The sequence below is a fragment of the Rhinolophus ferrumequinum genome, chromosome 14 (assembly GCF_004115265.2).
Source record: "Rhinolophus ferrumequinum isolate MPI-CBG mRhiFer1 chromosome 14, mRhiFer1_v1.p, whole genome shotgun sequence".
In the NCBI taxonomy this organism is placed as follows: domain Eukaryota; kingdom Metazoa; phylum Chordata; class Mammalia; order Chiroptera; family Rhinolophidae; genus Rhinolophus; species Rhinolophus ferrumequinum.
The window spans coordinates 65,547,809-65,567,659 of record NC_046297.1 but is presented as its reverse complement, the minus strand read 5'-3'; the positions used below and the strand labels follow the sequence as shown (position 1 = coordinate 65,567,659).

Here is a 19,851-nt window from a genome sequence, read left to right as displayed (position 1 = left end):
GATTCCGATTTCCTGTCGAAGTGTTTGGATTTCCTGAAACCCGCGCCCTCCGCCGCGGAGCGGGATCGTCCGAGCCGCGCGCGTCGCTGCGGCCCTCCTCCCCTCGGCACATGGTCGCCCGCCCCTTCCTGCGCCGCGCTCGCCTCCCGCGCCTCGCCTGGCCTCCGCCGCCGCCGCCGCCGCCGCGGGCGGGCACTCAGCGCTCGGGCACGCCGGCCCGCGCCCCCCGCCCCGCCCGCAGCTCCCGGCCTCGCCCCGCGTTCCGTTCCGAGAGCCGCGATCGCCGGGCTGAAGGAGCCCGGCGCGGCGTCTGCGCCGTCGCCGGGGAGCTGGCGCCGAACTCCGCGATGGAATAATGCCCAGCGGCCCGCCCGATCCCGGTGAGTCGCGGAGCTCGGGACAGGCTCGGCGGGATCTCTCTGGGTCGTCGGCGTCCCCGGCCCGGGCCCCTCGCGCAGAGGCGCCGGAGCCGTGAGCTGGGCGGGCCTCCCGGCTCCGTTCGCAGTGGAGTGTCCCTGTCCGCGGGGAGGGCGCGGGCCCCCGGCTCAGCAGGGCCCCGGGAGTCTGATCCCACGAGGAGGCGCCCAGGTGGGGCGGGGTGGGGACTCCGCATGCCCTCCGGAGAGGGGCCTGGGACAGCGCTCCGAGTGGCCTGGCCCCAAACGATGGGGCGCCCTCCTTGCGCGGAGCGCGGGCGCTGGCATTGTCTCCCTGGCGCGGCGAGAGGAAAGTTCCCCGCCGTTCCTGGAAGGCCGCCGGCCCCGGCCTGGACGGGGCGCTGCCCCTGCAGGCCCCAGGCCACTTGCTTAAAAGCAAATGAAAGGAAAGAGGGGAACAAAAAAAAGATTCCCACTCCGGCTTGGTGTTTGCTCCGGGAAGACTGGGAAGTGGCTTATGGGTTAACGCTTGTACCGTTTTGAGACCTGCTGCATTTTCTGAGAGCGACATGAAGTTAAAAAGAAAAAAAGAAACTCGCCGGCGTCTGGTATTCTGCGTGCGGTTTCATACATCCCGAGAGTTCTGGGCAGTCCTGAGGGGTTTCCTTTAATAATTTATTTTTCCACTAGGCAGGGGATGGAAGAGCTAGTCCAGACTTTCGTTAACGTGACCCCAGCTTTACCTGCACTAATCAGAAAGAACAAGAACTTTCTCTCACTTTTCCCATAGACTCCGTTATGGTGTCTTGGCATAATTGATTCTGGAATGACAGCAAGGCTGCAGTGCTGAGGCACGTTGGGACTATAAAACATAATTCAGTAGTGGGGCCAGTTTTATCTCTATTGCAACCTTTACCCCAAGGCTTTCCATTTTGCAATTGGAGGGCCAATGTAAAAGCAAGAAGATGCAGCTCTTTTGGAGCCTCAAATAGTAACAGTTTAGAAAGAAAAAGGATCTTTGGGAACACCTGTTTCAGTCCCTTCTTGTACAAATGAGGCTGGGAGAGGGGCAGGACTTACCCAAGGTCACTTGGCCAGCCTTCAGACCCCGGATTCAGTGCTCCCCTCACTATGTCAGCTTATGGTCTGTCAGCCATGAAACATAGGGAAATATGTCTTCTTTGCATTTTAAGCATCCCTATTTTAGTGCCTTCTCTGGTTCTGTCTATCTGTTATTGCTGCTATTTTTGAGATATGCAGTTACCTCCAATTGCATATTTAGAGATAGAAAGTTAAAATAAATTTCCTAACCCTTGCTGCTGTTCAGCCACTGAAAGGATTTGGAATATAAAATGGGTGGCTTATTACATAGAGAATTACTTTTCTCCCTCCCATTCTTTTGTGAAAAATAGAAACTTCCGAGTCCAAAAAAAGGGCAGCATCTTAGCACATAATGTGCCGTGTGATGTTCTCCAGACTTGATTTTCAGCCCTCCTGTATCTTGTGAGCTAAGCAGCCCATCTATTTTCCTTCTTATGAGAGCTTCGAATGGCTGGTTTTTCATTTTTAGTATGTGATCATGTTGGAAAGGACTTTTTCGCAAGCTTGCCATTTGGTGAAGGAAATTGAAATTCTCTCCACCTCCCCAGTGCTTACCAGCTACAGTGAGCCAGATTCTCAAAATCAGTCGGAGCTTTGCAGGCCTCAAACTAATGTGTGCATTCAAATGGGGCCCTCCCTCAGCTCCTCAGGAGGACCACCTCCCAGCTGGCATTTCCACACTGCATCCAGGTGGCTCAAGTCTAGAAGAAAGAAGGGAACCATATTACTTGGAACAGTGCTGTTCTTGCATTTTTCCTCCAAGTTCTCAGTGATGTTTGACGGATCTTGACACTCATTCTTGTTTTTCCCTCCCGTGTTTCATTCTCTCACTTCTCTCCCAGCCACTATGTCTGGCATGGGACCCAGAACAAGCCTTTTCTATGGGATGCATGAATGATCCCCATGTAAAAAGTAATGACAACGACAGCTAACATTTACTGAGCACTTGTTGTATACCCCAGACATGTTCCCTCCTGAGAAGTCCCAAGGAAGAGAGGAACTCCTTTGGCAGCCTCGCCCAGAAAAGGAGGGCACTTTTCAGATTCATCTGAGTCATGCTTTCATTCATCCAGTACACGTTTGCTAAGTGGCTTCTCTGTGGAGGTGCCAATCCTGCAAAGATGAATAGGACTCTGTGTCCAAGGCTTTCTATTTCCAGCCTCATCTTTTAGTGTCAGCCTCACACTTTTCTCTTTTAATTAGTCACTTCAGCAAACCTGGGTTGAGCACCTGCTCCATGCTAAGCACTGTGGGAAGCACCAAGGAATGAGATAGTCCAGGCCCCACCCTCATGGACCCAGGAACTAGGCAAAAACAAAGAAGCAGGTAACTTCTGACCAATGAAGGTTGTGATTCTTACTATCAAGGAAAACACACAAGGGATCAAAATCATGACCAAGTGAAGTGGGGTGGCGCTGGGGGTAGTCCTAGCTTTGCTAGGGAAAGGCCTCTCTGAGACTGAAGAGTTCAGAAGGAACCAGCTGGGCGGAGAGGTTGCAGGGGAGGGCCTCAGGCAGGGGAATCAGAATGTGCAAAATCCTCTGCACAAAAGAGCTTGATGTGTTCCTGGGAGTAAGGGAAATCGGGGGGTTCGAGTGTAAGGGAGCGATGGGCAGAAGGCACAAGGTGAGGTTTCAGAGGGAGGCAGGGGCCAGGTCACACAGTGGGGTTCCAGGTCATGTTCGGGAGGGTCCCCCCACCAGTACAAAGAGAAGCATTGGTGACTGTAGGCGCAGGAGTGGGATTAGATTGACTTTTTAAAAAAAATTTTTTTAATTGGAGAATATTGGGGAACAATGTGTTTCTCCAGGGCCCCTCAGCTCCAAGTCCTTGTCCTTCAATCTACTTGTGGAGGGCGCAGCTCAGCTCCAAGTCCGTTGCATTTTTTCAATCTTAGTTGCAGGGGGCGCAGCCCACCGTCCCATGTAGGAATTGAATCGGCAACTTTGTTGTTGAGAGCTCGCGCTCTAACCAACTGAGCCATCCGGCCGCCCCTAGATTGACATTTTTAAGAGATTACTTTTACTGCTTTTACTGATCATAGGGGGCAAAGAATGGAAAGTCAGGGAGGACCAGTTGGAAGACTGTCTGGCACTAATACAGCAGAGGGCGATGGTAGCTTAGACCAGGCTGTAGCAGTGGAGGTAGAGAGGAGTGTGACCTGGTTAGATCTTGGAGATAGAATTGATGAGATTTGGTGATGGATTAAGTGGGAACAAGTTGGAGGAACAACTCAAGGGTGACACCTGGGGTCCCAGCTTGAACAGCTAGCTGGGTATTATTTGGAAAGACAGGGAAGAAGACTAAAGGAAGAACATGTCCCTGGAGACAGTCAGGTTCCATATTGACCATGACTAAGTTTGAATGTCTACGTGGCATCCAGGTGGAGATTGCAGTCAGAGCTGGGCCTCAGAGGAGAGTTATGGGATGGGAGACACTAATTCAGAAATTATCTGCAGGAAGCGGAGCCACCCAAAATGCTTTCCAGCACACGTCCTGCCATCTCATTTCTCTGAGGGTCTGCTTATGTTCTTCCCCCTGCCTGGGACACTTGCAGGCTAACTTCTACTCATCTCTTAAAATATACCTGTGTTTCTGTTTCCTTGAAGATGCCTCTAGCTCCCCACCCGACTCTCAGATCCCTGTGTTTACCTTCATGCTAGTGTTCAATTGATGTCAACCTTTTTATAGCACCTGGCATCTATGAAGAACTTGGTGTGCACCCTGCCACATGGTAAATGCTCAACAAATGTGTACTGCGATTATTATTATCATTATTGATGGGAGTATTAGACAGGCGTGTAAATAAAAATCCCTTTATGTTAGAAATATAGTGATAAATGGTGTATTAGTTTCTTCTTGCGGCTGTAACAAATTACCACAAAATTAGTGGCTTCAGCAACACATTTATTCTCTTGTAGTGCTGAAGGGTAACAGTCTGAAATGAGTCTCACTGGGCTAAAATCAAGGTGTCGACAAGACTCTGTTCCTTCTGGAGGCTGTAAGAAAGGATCTGTTTCCTTGCCTTCTGTAGCTTCTAGAGACCTCTTGCATTCCTTGGCTCATGGTCTCCTTCCTCCATGTTTCAAGCCGCGGTATTGGTCTTAACCTTAGTCTTTCTTATGCTGCCATCTCTCTAATTCTCCCTCCTGGCTCCCTGTTCCACTTTTAAAGACCCTTTTGATTACATTGGGCCATCCGAATAATTGAGAAGACTCTCCGTGGTCACTTTCAGGTCAGCTGATTAGGAACCTTGCTTCCATCTTTAGCCTTAATTTCCCATTGCCATGTCGCCTAACACATTCCCAGGTCCCAGGGGTTAGAACATGGACATCTTTGGGGGCTGGGAAGGGAAGGTGTTACAGGAGCTCTGGGGAAAGACCCCTCACCCAGTTGGGGAGAGGAGGCCAGGGAAATCTTCCCAAACGTAGTGATGCCTGCCTTGGGCTCAGTCTCCACTTGTGTCCTAACTATCCTCCCCAAATGTGTTCCTTCCTGGAGATTCAGTCATTCCTCCATCCGTGCTCTTCTCCACGCCCGGCCGTACATGAGGTATTGGAGCTGAGGATTCATTTCCCTGTGCATTCTTTGGGCCGCAGGCCAAATTGTGTACTTTCAGCCCAGGGACACTAACTTGCCTTTCCCTGTCTCACGAATAAATGAAATTCACCCGTGACAACCCTCTCCCAGCCCACTCCCCGGTGTGTACCCCCAGGAAACGGTGAGAGCACGAGGGCTTGTATTTGCTTTAAAAGCCTTCTGTGGTTGATTTCCCACACATCATGAATCCCAACACATACGCTGTTTGTACAGCTCAGACTTTGGTTCCAGAGCCACAGCTAGTGTCCCCAGCCTCAGCCAGCCCTGTTCCCAAAGCAGGCCACAAGAGAAGTCAGGAAAGAGCCTGTGGTTCGATCAGGACCACAAATTCCTCTGAACCATTAGAGGGAAAACAATAACTCAAGGGCCTGGCCGAGGGGTGTGTAGCAGGTGGCCCCATCTTCTGGGAGTCAGGGAAACACACCATGATGTGTGTAGCCATGTTCCAAGAGGGCGTAATTAAGACCAGATTTTGAACATCCTCTCCATTATTTAGAGAAAATGGGCTTCTGTCTCAGCTACTCCCCAGAAACAGACAGCACCCCAAGACCTTAAGCACGACAGAGAGTCACGTGAGCTCTGTTGGCCACCAGCGTGCTGGGTTGCAAAGAGACAGAGGTCCCTTGCTTCCTGAGGTCCCGCTGCCACCCTGTTCAGTGTCCATCCCTTGGAAGTACCACGAACTAGCTCATCCTGTAATATTTTTGGCATTTCCTTTTCCTTTCCCGCTCTAAGGCAGGAAATGCAAAAGTGCACAGTTAGAAAAACAGAGAAGTTAGCAAGCAACATCTTTCCAATGGAGGGATCTCAGTTGGAGTCAGGTTAAACTCAGGATAAAGAAGAGCGCCCTTCAGTGCTTCCCCTGGATGTGGTGGGGAGTTCTGGAGAATCAAGCTGGTGCAGAGGTGCAGGCCACCCGTGGGCAGAACAGGAAGGAGAGAGTCAAGGCAATGCCTGCCGGCCTGCTCCTGCTTCTGGGGAATAGCTTGCATTTCCCTCCCGGGTAATCATGAGTTTCCCACCAAGGCTTCTGCCTGTCTAAAACCCTGCCTGTGTGTAGCAATACCGGGTGCTCGTTTCATTCTAGTTTTGCATCTAAATAATTATCCTTTCGCATAGAAATGCAGCACGTGATCAAGCAAAAGACCATGATATGTGCAACTTGCCCTCAAATGGTTCAGAAAAGAAATGATATAAAAATTATATATGTGAGTGAGAATAAAAAGAGAAAGCACATGGAATAAAATAGTAGGTGAACTTGGCCTGGGGAGGTGGCGTTCTTTGTACTATTCTTATTCTTGAAGTTATTCCCAAATAAAAAGATTTTTGTAAATTCAAAAAAAAAAAAAAAGTGCCTTTGTCATTGTGACCTTGATAAATCCAAGAGGGTTGAGTGGAATGGTCGGTGGACAGGAAGCCAGAAGATTCTGGGGTCTGCTATGGACCCCGCCTGACCTTCTGTTCTTGCGGTTTCTGTCCTGAACTGAGGTAACGTAGGAAAAGTATTCCCCTCAAGTTCCAGAAATGGGAGCATTATTACGACTGTCTTGTGGAAATGTGTTTGCTCAGATGGTTGCCTCACCTGCACACTGAGCATCTTGAAGGGGTTGGGCGGGGGGCGGGGGCTCGCTCTGTCATTCCTCTCTCACCCTTGTGCCCTGCACACACAAACGGCAGGCACAGACCAAGTGCGTTGGCTTCTGCTGCTCGGTTGGGTTGCCACGTTGGTTGAATTTTCTCATCGTGGGGCTTTTATTTTTAAGGACTACATTTCACCTCTCGAAATTCTCCTTGGTTCTCTTTCAAATCCTCCTGGCCTTCAATCCTTGAGTCTTATTCTTTCATTAGAGTTTCTCATTCTTACTTCACGTCTTTGTTTTAAAAACAGACTGACATTCTCTTTCAGATTGCCCTGTTATGTTAATTCTAGAGACGCCAGTTCTATTTCCTGCGCTTTCCCGTTTTGGGGGTGTGCTGGTTCTGACCCCAGAGAGTCTCACCTCTCCTGGGGAGCAGAAGTGGCTCTGCAGAGTGGTTTTATGCATCAGCTGAGGCCCCAAGCATTTCCTGGGTCCTGGACAAGTTTGTGTGGTACTTTCTAGGTCAGACTTTTAATCCCAGACCAGCCGTGTGTGCTTGGCCCCTACACCTATACCTAGGGCTTTAAAGTTTGCGTAGGAGCTTTTTTCTCCCCCATCTAGACCCCGAGGCAGGTAGAAGCTTTCTTGCCATTTCTCTGGACTGATGGGAAGAATAGTTCAGGTCCTCTTTCAGAAGAGGCTGGGGTCCCTTTGGGGTCCTGGGTTTGTATAGGGAGGAGCTCTTCTGTCATTCGGGTAGACACCGAGTGGAAACCAGCCAGCCCAATACATTCAGTCTTGTTTTCCAGACTAGGGATAGAAAGAACATCTACAAAAATGTAAAAATTGCTGTTTTGAGACTAGAAAACCAGAACCAGTATCAGAACAGGAGCGATAAAAAGGTATGATTCAGATCAGCAGGCATTTACTGGACGCCTTCTGTGTGTCCACCCTGCAGAACGGGGGGGGGGGGGGGGGGGGTGGGGAGGATGGGGTGAGGAGGATGAGGGTAGACATGGGGCAAGTATTAATAAGAGCCGGGCCTTCACATGCCCGTTCATTTTTGTAACCCCCAGCATAGAGAAGACAATAAATGTTTAGGAAGAAAGGACAGGAGAAAGGACATTTATATGCATCAAGAAGACAAATACTGAAGTACAAGACAGAATAAGATGATGAAAACTAGCACTGAGTTGAGATTCAGAAATCCAGAGGTCTAGTCCAGGAATTGGTAATTGACTGGTTGTGCGACATTTGCTTGTAAGCCATGTATAGTAAAATACCGGGTCTTATATTAATTTTTGCTCCAAAAGACGCATTAGAGCTGATTGTCCAGCTAGGTCTTATTTTTGGGGAAACACGGTATTTGACTTGGAGCTGATGGGTCCTGGAAAAACACACTTAAATTAAAAAAAAAAAAAAAGAGTTGGGTATTTGGGAGCTGAGTTTCTTTCCTCTAGAAGTTCCCCTCTGGCACCCCACAAATGAGGGCTGAGGACCATCGTGGGATGGGATTTGTGCCTGGCATTGTCTTCCTGACCTGTGACCTGCTGTCCGCTGAGGCGGCTCCTCTGGATCTCTCCGGGGGTCTGTCCTTTGGCCAGGCCACTCTTTCTTTCCTGAGGTGATTTGGTGGGTGGCAGTGGAGGGTAGGGACATTTGTCATGATGCAATGGGAAAACCACTGGTCTTGGAATTCATAATGATAGTTAGTATTTATTGTGCATTAATACATGTCAGACACTATTCTAAGCAGTTTCCTATATGAGCTCATTTAATCCTCATAATAAGCTTGGGTAATAGGCATTATTTTTATCCTCATTTTATACGTGAGGAAACAGAGATGCCGAGAGGCTAACTTCCCCGAGGTCGTATAGCTCCTAGGTGGCAGGGTTTTAAGTAAGGCGATCTGTGTTCAGCACCCACACCCTTGACCATGAGGCAGTACTTCCTGTAAAGACTTGAATTTGAATTCCATGCCCTGATTCATCGTGTGTCCTTGGGAAGAGTCTGCCCTTAGCCTTTCTCCTGAGCTTCCATCCCCTCTTCTGTAAATTTTGTAAACACGTGCACGTTTTCTAAAAAGGTGTTAAATAAGCGATATACACAGAAAGTGGCCCAAGTACCAGGCACATAATTGAGACTGAACAAAAGTGAGTGGGTTCCAAATGGGATAAGGGTTCTCGTTTGATGACCAACATGGAGAGGAAACAGGAAAGACCTAATTCCATTTAAAGGGTCTTCCTTGCACAGACTTGCCTGCTCATCCCGCTCTATGCCAGGCACTAAGGATACGAAGACGAAAAATCAAGGTCCATGCACTAGAGTTTCGTTGGTTAGTGGAGAAAGATGTGTAACTGTGTATAGTTTTGGACCAATGTCCACACCGTAGGAAAGTTAGAGAGGAATAGCCATGAGTGTGCAGGGAAGGAAGAGAGTGACCCCAGCGCGACGGTCAGAGAGTTTTGTGGAAGGAGGTGCCTCTTCCAGGATGGGCAGGAGGTCAGTAAATGGAGAGTGGGGAAGGGTCATCAAGACTGAGAACAGCTGGATCAAAGTCTCTGTGGTGGGAATGTGCTGGTTATTTTACTTTATTTTTTTGGAGGTGTCAGGAAAACTCTGAGTGAAAATAGGGCGGCATCTGGGGTTTCTCTGGAACGCAGCCATCCCTGCTCTTTCCTACCCCACCGCTGTCCCAGAGCTCCAGACCTAGAAGAGCCAACTGCGGTATTGTTTATAGGTGTTCCCATAATAGCCTTTAGCGAGTTTCCTGTCCTAGGACAGCTACTTCCTCAGACCTAAATAGACCAGCAGAAGGGCGGGGAGGTGGGATCTTTGCGAGTTATACTCTGTGAACGGTGTACTTGGGAGGCGAATGGGTGAGGAGGTGTCACAGACACTGGTGGTTGCTTATCAAACGCCCTTTCCCCTTCTTCCTTGCGGACAGGACGCTGCTCTTCAGAAGTGCACCTTCCAGGGGCTTTCAAGGAGGTCAGTCCCCACCCCAGGGGTGAATCCCTGTGGTCCTGTCCCTCTTGACAGTGAGTGACTGGTTTAGGCATAAGCGTGTGACACAGTTCTGGCTATGAAGTATGAAGGGAGGGACGTTTGCTGAAGGGGGATAGGGAAAGGTTTTTCTCCATCTTCGAAAGAGGTATTTGGAAAGAACCAGCCTCTCTTCTGCTATGGGCCGAGTAGAGTTGGCACGTGATACCCGGTGCTGTGGCAGCCGTCATGGGAACCTGAGGGGCCCTTGCTTAGGAGCAACACGTTGAGCTTGTCAGAGCGGAAAGATGGAAGGAACGAGACACTGAACACCCTACCTCAGACCATTTTGCGTTGAGTTCTGTTACTTGTAGCCCAAAAAACATCTTAACTAATAATACACGATGGGACGGCCACCTCACATGACGTCTGATGATGCTGGGTCCCCTGCACCCTTCCCCACTGCCTTTATGCATTAGCCCAGCACCCTGTTAGTCCTCCACCACCAAATCACACGCTTAGACTTTTGCAGTCTTGACATTTTTTCCGACCTGAATTGCCCTTCCGCCACCTTCCCCACCTACCAAAAATCCACCTTATTTAAAGTATGGCTCAAATGCACCTTCTCTGTGAAGGCTTTCCTGTTGTGATTAACTACTTTATTCTCGGAGCACCCATAACATGTGTTGCCCTTCCCTCCCTTCCTCTCTTCCTTCCTCCCTTTTCATTCTTTATTAAGTGCCTACTATGTGCCAGCTGTTGTGTTGCACACTGACACCACCCTTTATGAATGGGGCAGACGTGCACAGCAAATGGTGAGCCAGTGTGTTTTGTGTGGTCATATGGGACCATAAGCTGTCACCAGGGGCTTCTGAAGAGGTGCCTGACCCCACCTGCAGGGAGAGTCAGAGAAGACTTGCTGTAGGGTGAAATCCCTGAGCTGAATCCTAAATAATGAATAGGAATTAGACCTAAAAAGAGCGAAGGGAAAGGAAGGAACTTCTAGGTATAGGGAATTGCCTAAGCAGGGACGTGGATGGTAGAAATAGCATGGTTTGTGATGGAAACCAAGTGACTCATGTGCCTGGACCCTAAGGTTTGAGGTGGGAGGGATGCAGCAATGCTGGAGGGGAAGGCAGGAGCCATATTCTGAAGCTTGGACTTCGAGGCCACTGAGCGACTGAAGGCTGAAGACAGGGGAGTGACGTGACATTTGCCTTTTAGAAAGATGGTTCCGGCTGCATTGCACGGAATAGACTAGGTGTATGAGGACGAGCACTAGAAACAGGGAGGCCATTTCGGATGGTCTTGTAGGCGCCTGGGAGTGAGTGGCCCCGGAGATGAAGAGGGAAGATATATGGGTGGTAAGGTGGGCTGGGTGGGGGTTGATCAGATGAGGGGCACGGGGAAGGGGGAGACTTGGTGATGACGCTGAGCTTTCTGGCTTGTTCATGAGGCTGAGTCATGTCTGTGTCACACAAGACCCCTACCTCCTGGGGGTCTGGACATCCCCTAGAACCCTGAAGGTTCCAGGCTTCAGTGCGAGATGGGGAGAGGAAGAAGCAGGTCTGTCCCGCTCTTCTTTCTCCTCCCACAACTTCAGCTCCACTGGTTTCTGTTTAAGTGGAACAGGAAGTGCCGCTGTGATGGGCTTTTCCTGGTGTCCTAGGTCTGAGCCTTGAGGAGATGGAACACTTTCTTAATGCCTGTTGTTCATTGTTTTCCTTTGTTGTTCTCTCCCAAACCAGACCAGTTCTGAATGAGACTATCCCAACAACTCTAGTCCAGCCCCTCTGTGTGTCCCCACAGTTCCTGCCTCATGCTTCTTCCATGTGACCTCCCGAGTCATCTGGCCTTGTCCTAACTCACTGCCCTCCCCTTAGTCTGTTCTCCAAGCTGATGCCAGGGGAGCCTCCTGAAAGCTTCAGGTGGGGTCACCGTCCTGCTTAACAAGCTTCTGAAGCCTCAGTCCCCCTCTCCTAAGCCTGGGTGGTCAGATGAAGAAAGCAGCCTGGACTTGTCAGCTGCTGAGACCTGGGGTCAGCCTTGGCTCCCAGTTTACTGGCTGAGTGCCCTTGGACAAGTCACTTCACTTGCTGAGCCTGCATTTCTCCACCTGTGAAATGGGGATGAACTGAGTGATACGTGAGTTAATACATTAAAGTGCCTGCCTGATACACACACACAGACAGACAGACACACACACACACACACGTTTTCTTTTCCCCTGCAGACTTATTCATCTCAGTGAATCCTTAGTGCCCGCTCCACAGTAGACCAGACGCGTATTCTCTTTTAGCTCAGAGTTGGACAATTTCTTCTTTCGACAAATTTGAGGAACTCTTTCCAGTTGTCCTACGAGGACCAGAAGGAGTGGGGCCCTGATGCTCGGGGAGTCCAGGTGGAGGAGGAAACGGATGTGAAGACCCCAGCGTGGCGTCCTGACTCCATGCCTTGTGCTCTTTGCATTGGCCGCCTGTGCATGCCTTCTGGGCGATCATGGGGCAGGTCCCAGGGTTCCGGAACGTATCATTCTGCAAAAGGGTGGGGGCCCTCCACACGACTGTCATAGACAGCAGCAAATTCAAGCGTTTGCATAAGCAGGGCCACATGAATCAGTCAGGGAAGTCTATATGTGTTTTCCCGAAAGAATCTTAATGTCCATAACATATGTATGTGTGGGGTGTTCCCATCCTGGAACACGTTGGAGTTGGTTGGGGTAAGTTGAGTTCAGTGATGATATTTTAAACTTCCAGTTTGAAGGAAGTAACAGTGCTGAGCATTTGCAGAGGGGGATCGTGTTGGAGCTGAAATAGAAAGCTTGCAGAGCATAGTCGTATCATCACAAACAGAACTTCTGCGGTGTAGACGACTGGGTAAGAGTTTGGATCCTGGATTGAGGTTGCATCCTGACTCCGCCTTTCGGTGGCTGACCTTGGATCTCGCTGACCTTGCGCAAGTTCCCAGCCTCTCTGAGCCTCAGTTTTGCTACTTGTCAAATGGAGAGACGTAGACTCCTGTCTCCTAGGATTGTGGGGACAACTCCATGTGGTGGTGTGTGGGGAGCAGTGAGGATGGCGCCTGGCACACGGTAACCAGCAGTGGAAATGATTTTAGGGGGGGAACTGTGTCCTCCAAAAGTGCTGTGTTGAAGTCCTCACCCCAGTGCTTTGGAATGGGACCTTATTTAACACTAAGGTCTCTACAGACGTATTCAAGTTAAAATGAGGTCACTACGGTGGGCCCTAATCCAGTCTGACTGGTGTCCTTATAAAAAGGGGACATCTGGACACAAGAGACCGACATGCACAGAGGGAAGGTGATGTGAAGACACAGAGAGGCAGTGGCCAGGTGACTGGAGTCATGCATCTCCAAGCCAAGGAACGCCGAGGAATGCCGGCAACCACCACAAGCTAGGAAGAGGCCAGGAAGGATTCTGCCCAGGGACCTCAGAGAGCACATGGCCCTGCTGACACCTTAATGTCAGACCTGCAGCCTCCAGAACTGAGAGGGCATACAATTCTGTTGCTGTAAGCCACCTAGTTGTTGGTAATTTGTTATGGCAGCCTTCGCTAAGGTGATGAAGGGGAAGGAGAAGAAGAAAAAGCATCATCTGACCTAAACACTGACCAAACAGTTGGACTGTAGGTGGGCTTGTGGCATTGACTCAGCTGACACGAGCGCGGATATGCCTTTCAATGCTGTATTCTGGCCGTGCTTCCAAGGGACATTTGTGGAAAACGTCTTTGATGTTAAACTAGGAGCCAGAGATTAGAAGTCAGGGCTCCAGTCTCACGGGAGAGGTGCATTGAAGGAGCCGTCCTCAGGAAGTGAAGTGACTTTCGATCTGTCACATGCGTGTCTTGAGAAGGGGACCCGGAGAGCAGACAAGGGAGGGGGGCACTTTGGGGCTGAGGGCAGAGAGTGGCACAGCCCAGAACAGTAGCCACAGCCACCGGTGTGTGCCTGGGGTCGGAGAAGCATGTGATGTGTTAGGATGGTGGGGGGCGGGTGGCCGGGGGCCTGGAAAATGGAAGCCCCTTGAACCTGGAGGAGTGCGCAGGGATAAGATGGGGAAGGACGTGGGCCTTGATCCTGCCACCAGGAAGGTGGGATTTGTGGCTCTGTGGCTCAGAAACACCTTTCTGATGCACCTCCTTTATGTCTGACCTGCGTGTCGGCCTCCCTGTGCAATGCATCGCGAGAAAATTCAAACCTTAGGGGAGAAACCCCAGGTTTTAAGGATGGAAAGAGCAACAGGCTGAGCCCGTTCACGTCATAGAGACAGTGTGTTGTGGTAGAAAGAACATCAGCTTGGGCATGAGCTAGTCCTGGGTCAGAATCCTGGGTGGGAATCTGTGTCTCTTGCTTTGGGACCTTGGGCAGCGTACTTTCTCTGAGCCTCAGTTTCCCCACCTTTCCATTGGCACTGTTCACATCCACTGCAGGGTGGAGATTAGCATGAGATCATATCGGACAAGTTTGTGGCACCTGGGAGGCCCCAAATAAAAATAATTTCTTCCCCCACTTAACCCTGTTTACACACGCCACTCGGAATAAGGCTCTGTGATGCTTGTCAAACCCAATCAAAGAGAGAATTGCCATCTGGAAAGGCCTGCCCTTCATGGGAGCAAATACGCTGTTGCTGACAAGAGGTGCTGGGTCCCTGGGAGGAAGGGGTGAGTGGCTGGCGCTCCTGGGAGGCCATGGTAACTCTTACTGGCAGGAATAACCCTGAGGTCATCATTGCTCTCTAATCACTTAAAATATCACCAAAAGCAGGTAAAGGTTTCTCAGCTCCAGGTGGTTTACAAACAGCCCCTGCGCACAGCCCAGCCAAGCTGCTCTCCCCGTGAGCCCCTCAGCTGACGTGCCCCGTCCCCACCCGGTCCTCTGCTCCCATGCATTCTCCTCTCGACCTCCTCTGCATCTAGCTGGCTAGAAACTTGGATATTTATCCCACTCATGTTTGTTTGAGTTCCCACTGCATACCAGCACTATTCTAGGGGCTGGGCCACCGCTGTGAACACAACAGGGAAAAATCCCTGTCCTCATGGAGCGTAATTCCAATTGGGGGACACAACAACAAACATTAACTGTGTGGAGAAGAATTCACCAAAAGGGAGGCTGGAGAGGGCTGAGGGGATGTGTGCTGTCAGAGGGGGTGTTCAAGGAGGCTTTCCCCGAAGAGGTGACATTTGAGTAAAGATGCAAAGGAGCTGAGGGAGTGAGCTTGTGGCAGTCTGGGCTAGAACAGAGGGAATAGCCAGTGCAAGGGCCCTGGGGTAGCTGCGAGTGTGACTTATTTAAGGAATCTTAAGGAGGCCAGTGAGGCTGGAGTGGAGTGAGTGACGGAGAGTCATTGATAAGGGGAAAAGGTGATGGGGTGGGGATGAGGGCCTGGTCTTGCTGGGCATTTTGAAGACTTTGGCTTTTACTCTGAGTGAGCACAGAAGCTCACGGAGGGTTTTGAGCAGAGGCGTGATATGATCTTGGCTTACCTTTTTACCAGGATCCTGACGTCTACTTTATAGAGAATTGGTTCAAGGGGTCGAGACGAGAAGCAGGGAGGTGGTTGGGAGGCTGCAGCAATAATGCAGACAAAAAGTCCAGATATGTACTTAGGACAAATTCCTAGAGGTAAAATTATGGGCACAAAGGGTAGGCACACTGTAGTGTCGCCGATATTACCAAACTGCCTTTCAGAAAGCCTTACCAATTTAATTGCTAAGAGTAGTTTTTTCAGAGTGTGCATTTCCTCAGACCCGTGCTGGTCCTGCACATTTTCATTTTTATTAATCTTGGCATAGCTGATGGGCTGAAGATAAGTGTTGTTTTGGTTTCCCTTTTCTTAGTATTGGAAATATTTTCATCTCGTTATTAGCTATTGGTTTTCTTCACTTATTAATTATGTACATCTTTTGCTCATACCTTTATTTAGTATATGTTTTTTTTCTTGCTGATTTGTGATAGTTCTTTATATGTATGAATGTTTATGATATTTATGATATATGTATGATAGTTCTTTATATGTATGATAGTTCTTTATATGTATGAAGAGGCCCTACATACCTCTTTGATATCTTATTCTGGTATATATTTCTATTGGAGATATTCTGAATTATTTGGAGAGAACGAGCAGCTTATATGTTGTTAGACTGAATACTGTGGGAAAAAACTGTGACTAAAAACAAAAAACTTAGGTTCACATCGCAATGTTAGCCCAAACCAAGTATGTACCTTTCGAATCACTATTTTCCCCTCTCAGAACCTTGGTTCTCTCATCTGTATAATGCCAGGGTTGGCTAATGGTATCAAAATAAGAAGAATGCTGCGATTTTGTGATAATTGCAGCACTCGTGGTCCACCTGTATTTATTTAGTATCACTGGATTTTAGATATTATGCAATGCTTTTATAAATATCCGAATGTCATAAACTAAATAGAAAGTGGCATAACTATGGTTTATAATCGTGTTGCAAACTGACGTAAGCCAGTTGGCAATTTAGTTCTGCTTAATACTGTACTTTCACATAGACTTGGGTTCTAGACTCGACGTTGGTGACAGTTATGACCTCAAGCCACTTCTGGACCCCTTTCCTTGTCTGTAAAATGAGGGAGGTGAAGCAAGGGACAGTGAGGTCGTCTCCAGCTCCATCTTTATTATTCCTCCTTAAGCCTGATAGAAAGAAGCCGTTGTGAGGAAATGGAGGCTTCAGCCTGCTAATGGACCTGCCTGAGGGCCCAGGTTTATCTGTGGATTGGAACCCAGGCTCAGTGCCTCCAAGCTTCTGGCTCTTTCCCTGTGTCCAAGCCCCTTTATGGGCAAGGAACTGGATCTGCCATGACAATTGTCTGTCACCGGGCCCTACGTCAAGGGTGCCGTGAATCCCCTCCATGAGGCTGGTCTGTGGGAGAGAGTTTTGGGGACATCGGGAAGGAGGAAGGAGGAAGGTTACAAGGGAAATGTCTGGATTTCTGAGGACAATGGGTGAGTCTGGGCAGAAAGAATTTAGGAGAAGTCTCAGAGAAGCCCAAGGTAAGTGAGAAGGCAGGAAAACGTACTGTGGACGAGAGAAGGTCGGGCCGGGGTGCAGGGGCCAGGAAGTACCTCGGCCAGGAATCGGATCCTCCAAGTTACCTTTGTAAATTAGTCTGTAAAAAGCCATGTTTCGAATCCTCATTTATGCCACTTCCTGTTTAGTTATGACATTCTGATATTTAAAGGAACATTGCCTAATCTCTGAAATTCAGTGATGCTAGATAAATATCGGTGGGTCAACCCTACCACCATTATCATAAAATCATAGGATTCTTTTCTTTTTCTACTTGGATACAGTAGCCAACCCTCTCATTATACGGATGGGAAACCTGAGGTCCAGAGAAGGAAAATGATGTACTTTTTTTTAAGCTATTGGATTTGTGCATTTTATCCTTAAATACCAAAGCTCAAGGGAGGCCGAGCTGGTCAGTGTGCAAGAGGAACCAGCAGCACGTCCTCCCCTTGAATGAGAAAACCAGGCCTCATGTGGAAAGTGCTAGCCCAGGTCATGTGGATTTTTCCGTATAGTCCACCGTTCTCCACTGCTGAACTCCCACAAGGCCGGCTGTCATGGTCCCACTCCGTGTTCCTCATTGACTACTCCTTTCACACTTGCTCTCTCCTCCGACCCCACCCTCCCTCTTCCTCCGCTTTCTCCCTTCCTCCTCCTCCTCCTCCTCCTCCCTGCTTCCTCTTTCTGCTCCTCTTCCCTTCCCTGCAGCTTTGGTTCGAGCTTTTGTGCCACCCTCCTCGCACTTCACTTCCTGTTTCAAGCCCTCACACCTTTGCTCAGGTTGATCCCACTGCCCTGAATGCCTGTAACACTCACCTGCCTGAACACCTTCTGAACGTGAGTGTCTCACTCTGTCTTGTGCAGGCAGCATTTCAATGACTTCTTGTGTATATACGAGCTGTGATCAAACAATACGGTGAATGTTTAAATAAAAAAATGTATTACAGTAAAAGACACATTGCCGTTAATCCCCCTCAAAATACTCCCCGTCGCTTCGAGCACACGTATCCCATCGTTCTCGCCACTTTCTGAAGCGGTTCTGGGAGTCCTCTTGCAGGAGTGTCTTCAGTTGCACTGTCATAGCTGCCTCCATGTCCTGAATCATTTTGACTTTGGGGAAGAGCCAGAAGTCACATGGCGCCAGATGCGGTGACTAAGGTGGGTGAGGATTCATCGTGATGTTTTCATCTGACAGAAATTGCCATCTACCAGAAGCAATCTGTGACACGAAGTGTTGTCATGATGGAGGATGATTTATGGCACACTTTAAAACACACCTTCTCTTGACCGTCGCTCACACCCGGCTGACTGCACAGAACAAGTTGAAACTTGTCACACACTGTTACTACTAAGGTTGGATGCGCCACCTCCCGTATTGAGGATCCCTGCCTTTCCCTTGGATGGCACTCGGCAGCAGTCACTGTAGTTTTTGATCACCTCTCGTATTTATATATTAATATAATAGCTGTCATGATAATAGTAGCTAACTTAGTCCAGCGCTTGCTAGGTGCCAAGAACTGTGCGAAGCGCTTTATGTTTAACCCTCACTTATATTTATCCTTGTTTTATAGATGAGTAACTGAATCTCAGAGAAGTCACTTGCCCAAGGTCATACAGCTGGTAAGGGGCGGAGCTGAGATTAGGCGGTGGCAAGCTGGGGACAGAGACTGTGTGCTCAACCGCTGCATTGGCTGTTCCTCATTTGAGCCTGATACCCATTCTACCAGGTGGAGGTTATTGCCGCTGAGGGAGAGTCATCATGTGGTGTTAAGAGGAGTGAATGAAATCAACCCTTTGAGCTCCACCTGATGTTCTCGATACATGTCTTACACATTCTCCTAAGTTAATACTGCAATAATCCTACGTCAACCCAGTGACGTTGGTATTTTTAGCCCTATTTTACAGACGCGGAAACTATGACTCCGAGAAGTTCAGACACTTGCCTGAGGACACCCAGCTGGCATGTGGTTGAGTGGGTATGTCAGTTAGGAAACATCCTGCTGTAAAGAACAAGACTGGAGTCAATGAAACAAATAAGGAGGAAGTGCACTGACTCACATAACTACCCATCTCTGAGGTGCGGGGGCGTGGACGGTCGTCGTCCCCACAGGACACACACAGCGCTCTTGAGTTAAGATAATTCAAGAATTTCATAAAGGGGTATTTCTAAAATTGAGGTCAAATTGACATAAAACTGATCATCAACCATTGAAAGCATGCAATTCAGTGGCGTTTAGTACATTCCCAAGGTTGTTCCATCTCACTGCATCCCCCCCAAGGAAAGGTAGTACCCATTGAGCAGTCACTCCCCTTCTCCCCTTTCAACCCACCTCCGAGCCCTGGCAACCACTAGTCTGCTTTCTGCCTCTATGGGTTTAGCTGTTCTGGACATTTCATATACGTGGAATCATACAATATGGGACCTTTTGTGTCTGGCTTTCACTAAGCACAAGGTTTTTGAAGTTCGTCCGTATTGTAGCAGGCATCATTACTTCATTCATTCCTTTTCATGACTGCATACTATTCCGTTGGATGGGTAGACCACATTTTGTTGATCCATCTGTTGATAGACGTGGGTTGTTTCCATCTTCTGGCTATTGTGAACAGTTCCGCTGTGAACATTTGTTTGAAAACTGTTTCCAATTCTTTGGGGCTATGTACCTATGGATGGAATTGATGAGTCACCTGGTAACTCTGTGTTTAACTTTTTGAGGACCTGCCAGACTTTTCCAAAGTGGCTGAACCATTTTATATCCCCCCCAGAACCCCTAGCAATGTAAAAGGGTTCTGATTTCTCCGCATCCTCACCAATACTTGTGTGTGTGTGTGTGTGTGTGTGTGTGTGTGTGTGTGTGTTGTGGCCCACCTGGTGAGTATGGAGTGATACGTCATTGTGGTTTTGATTTGCATTTCCCTCATGATTAATGCCTTTGAGCATCTTTCCCTGCATTTGTGGGCCACAAAAGGCATATTTGGGAAGGTGTGGGCATGTGTGGGGAAACTTCAGGGATGATACATGGCCTTGCGGCTCCTGTATCAAGCCTAGTTTGAGGGCTGGGGAGGGAACAGTTACGGGAACCCGGAGACAGCAAAGTTGGATGTGCAGGGGCCGTGAACAGAACTGAAACTTCGGTTGAGGGTGGCAGCCAGTTT

At 49.0% G+C, this 19,851-nt stretch overlaps 1 protein-coding gene across 2 annotated transcripts in view; it reads left to right on the top strand.

Annotated features, from left to right (window-relative positions):
• The first annotated feature begins 202 nt into the window (after positions 1–202).
• Positions 203–19,851, top strand: part of ASAP1 (ArfGAP with SH3 domain, ankyrin repeat and PH domain 1) — a 288,277-nt gene continuing 268,628 nt past the window's right edge. For both annotated transcript variants that reach the window (XM_033126171.1, XM_033126170.1), the window contains exon 1: positions 203–380. The gene's annotated coding sequence lies outside the window, so the exon portion shown is untranslated. The remainder of the gene's footprint in view (positions 381–19,851) is intronic.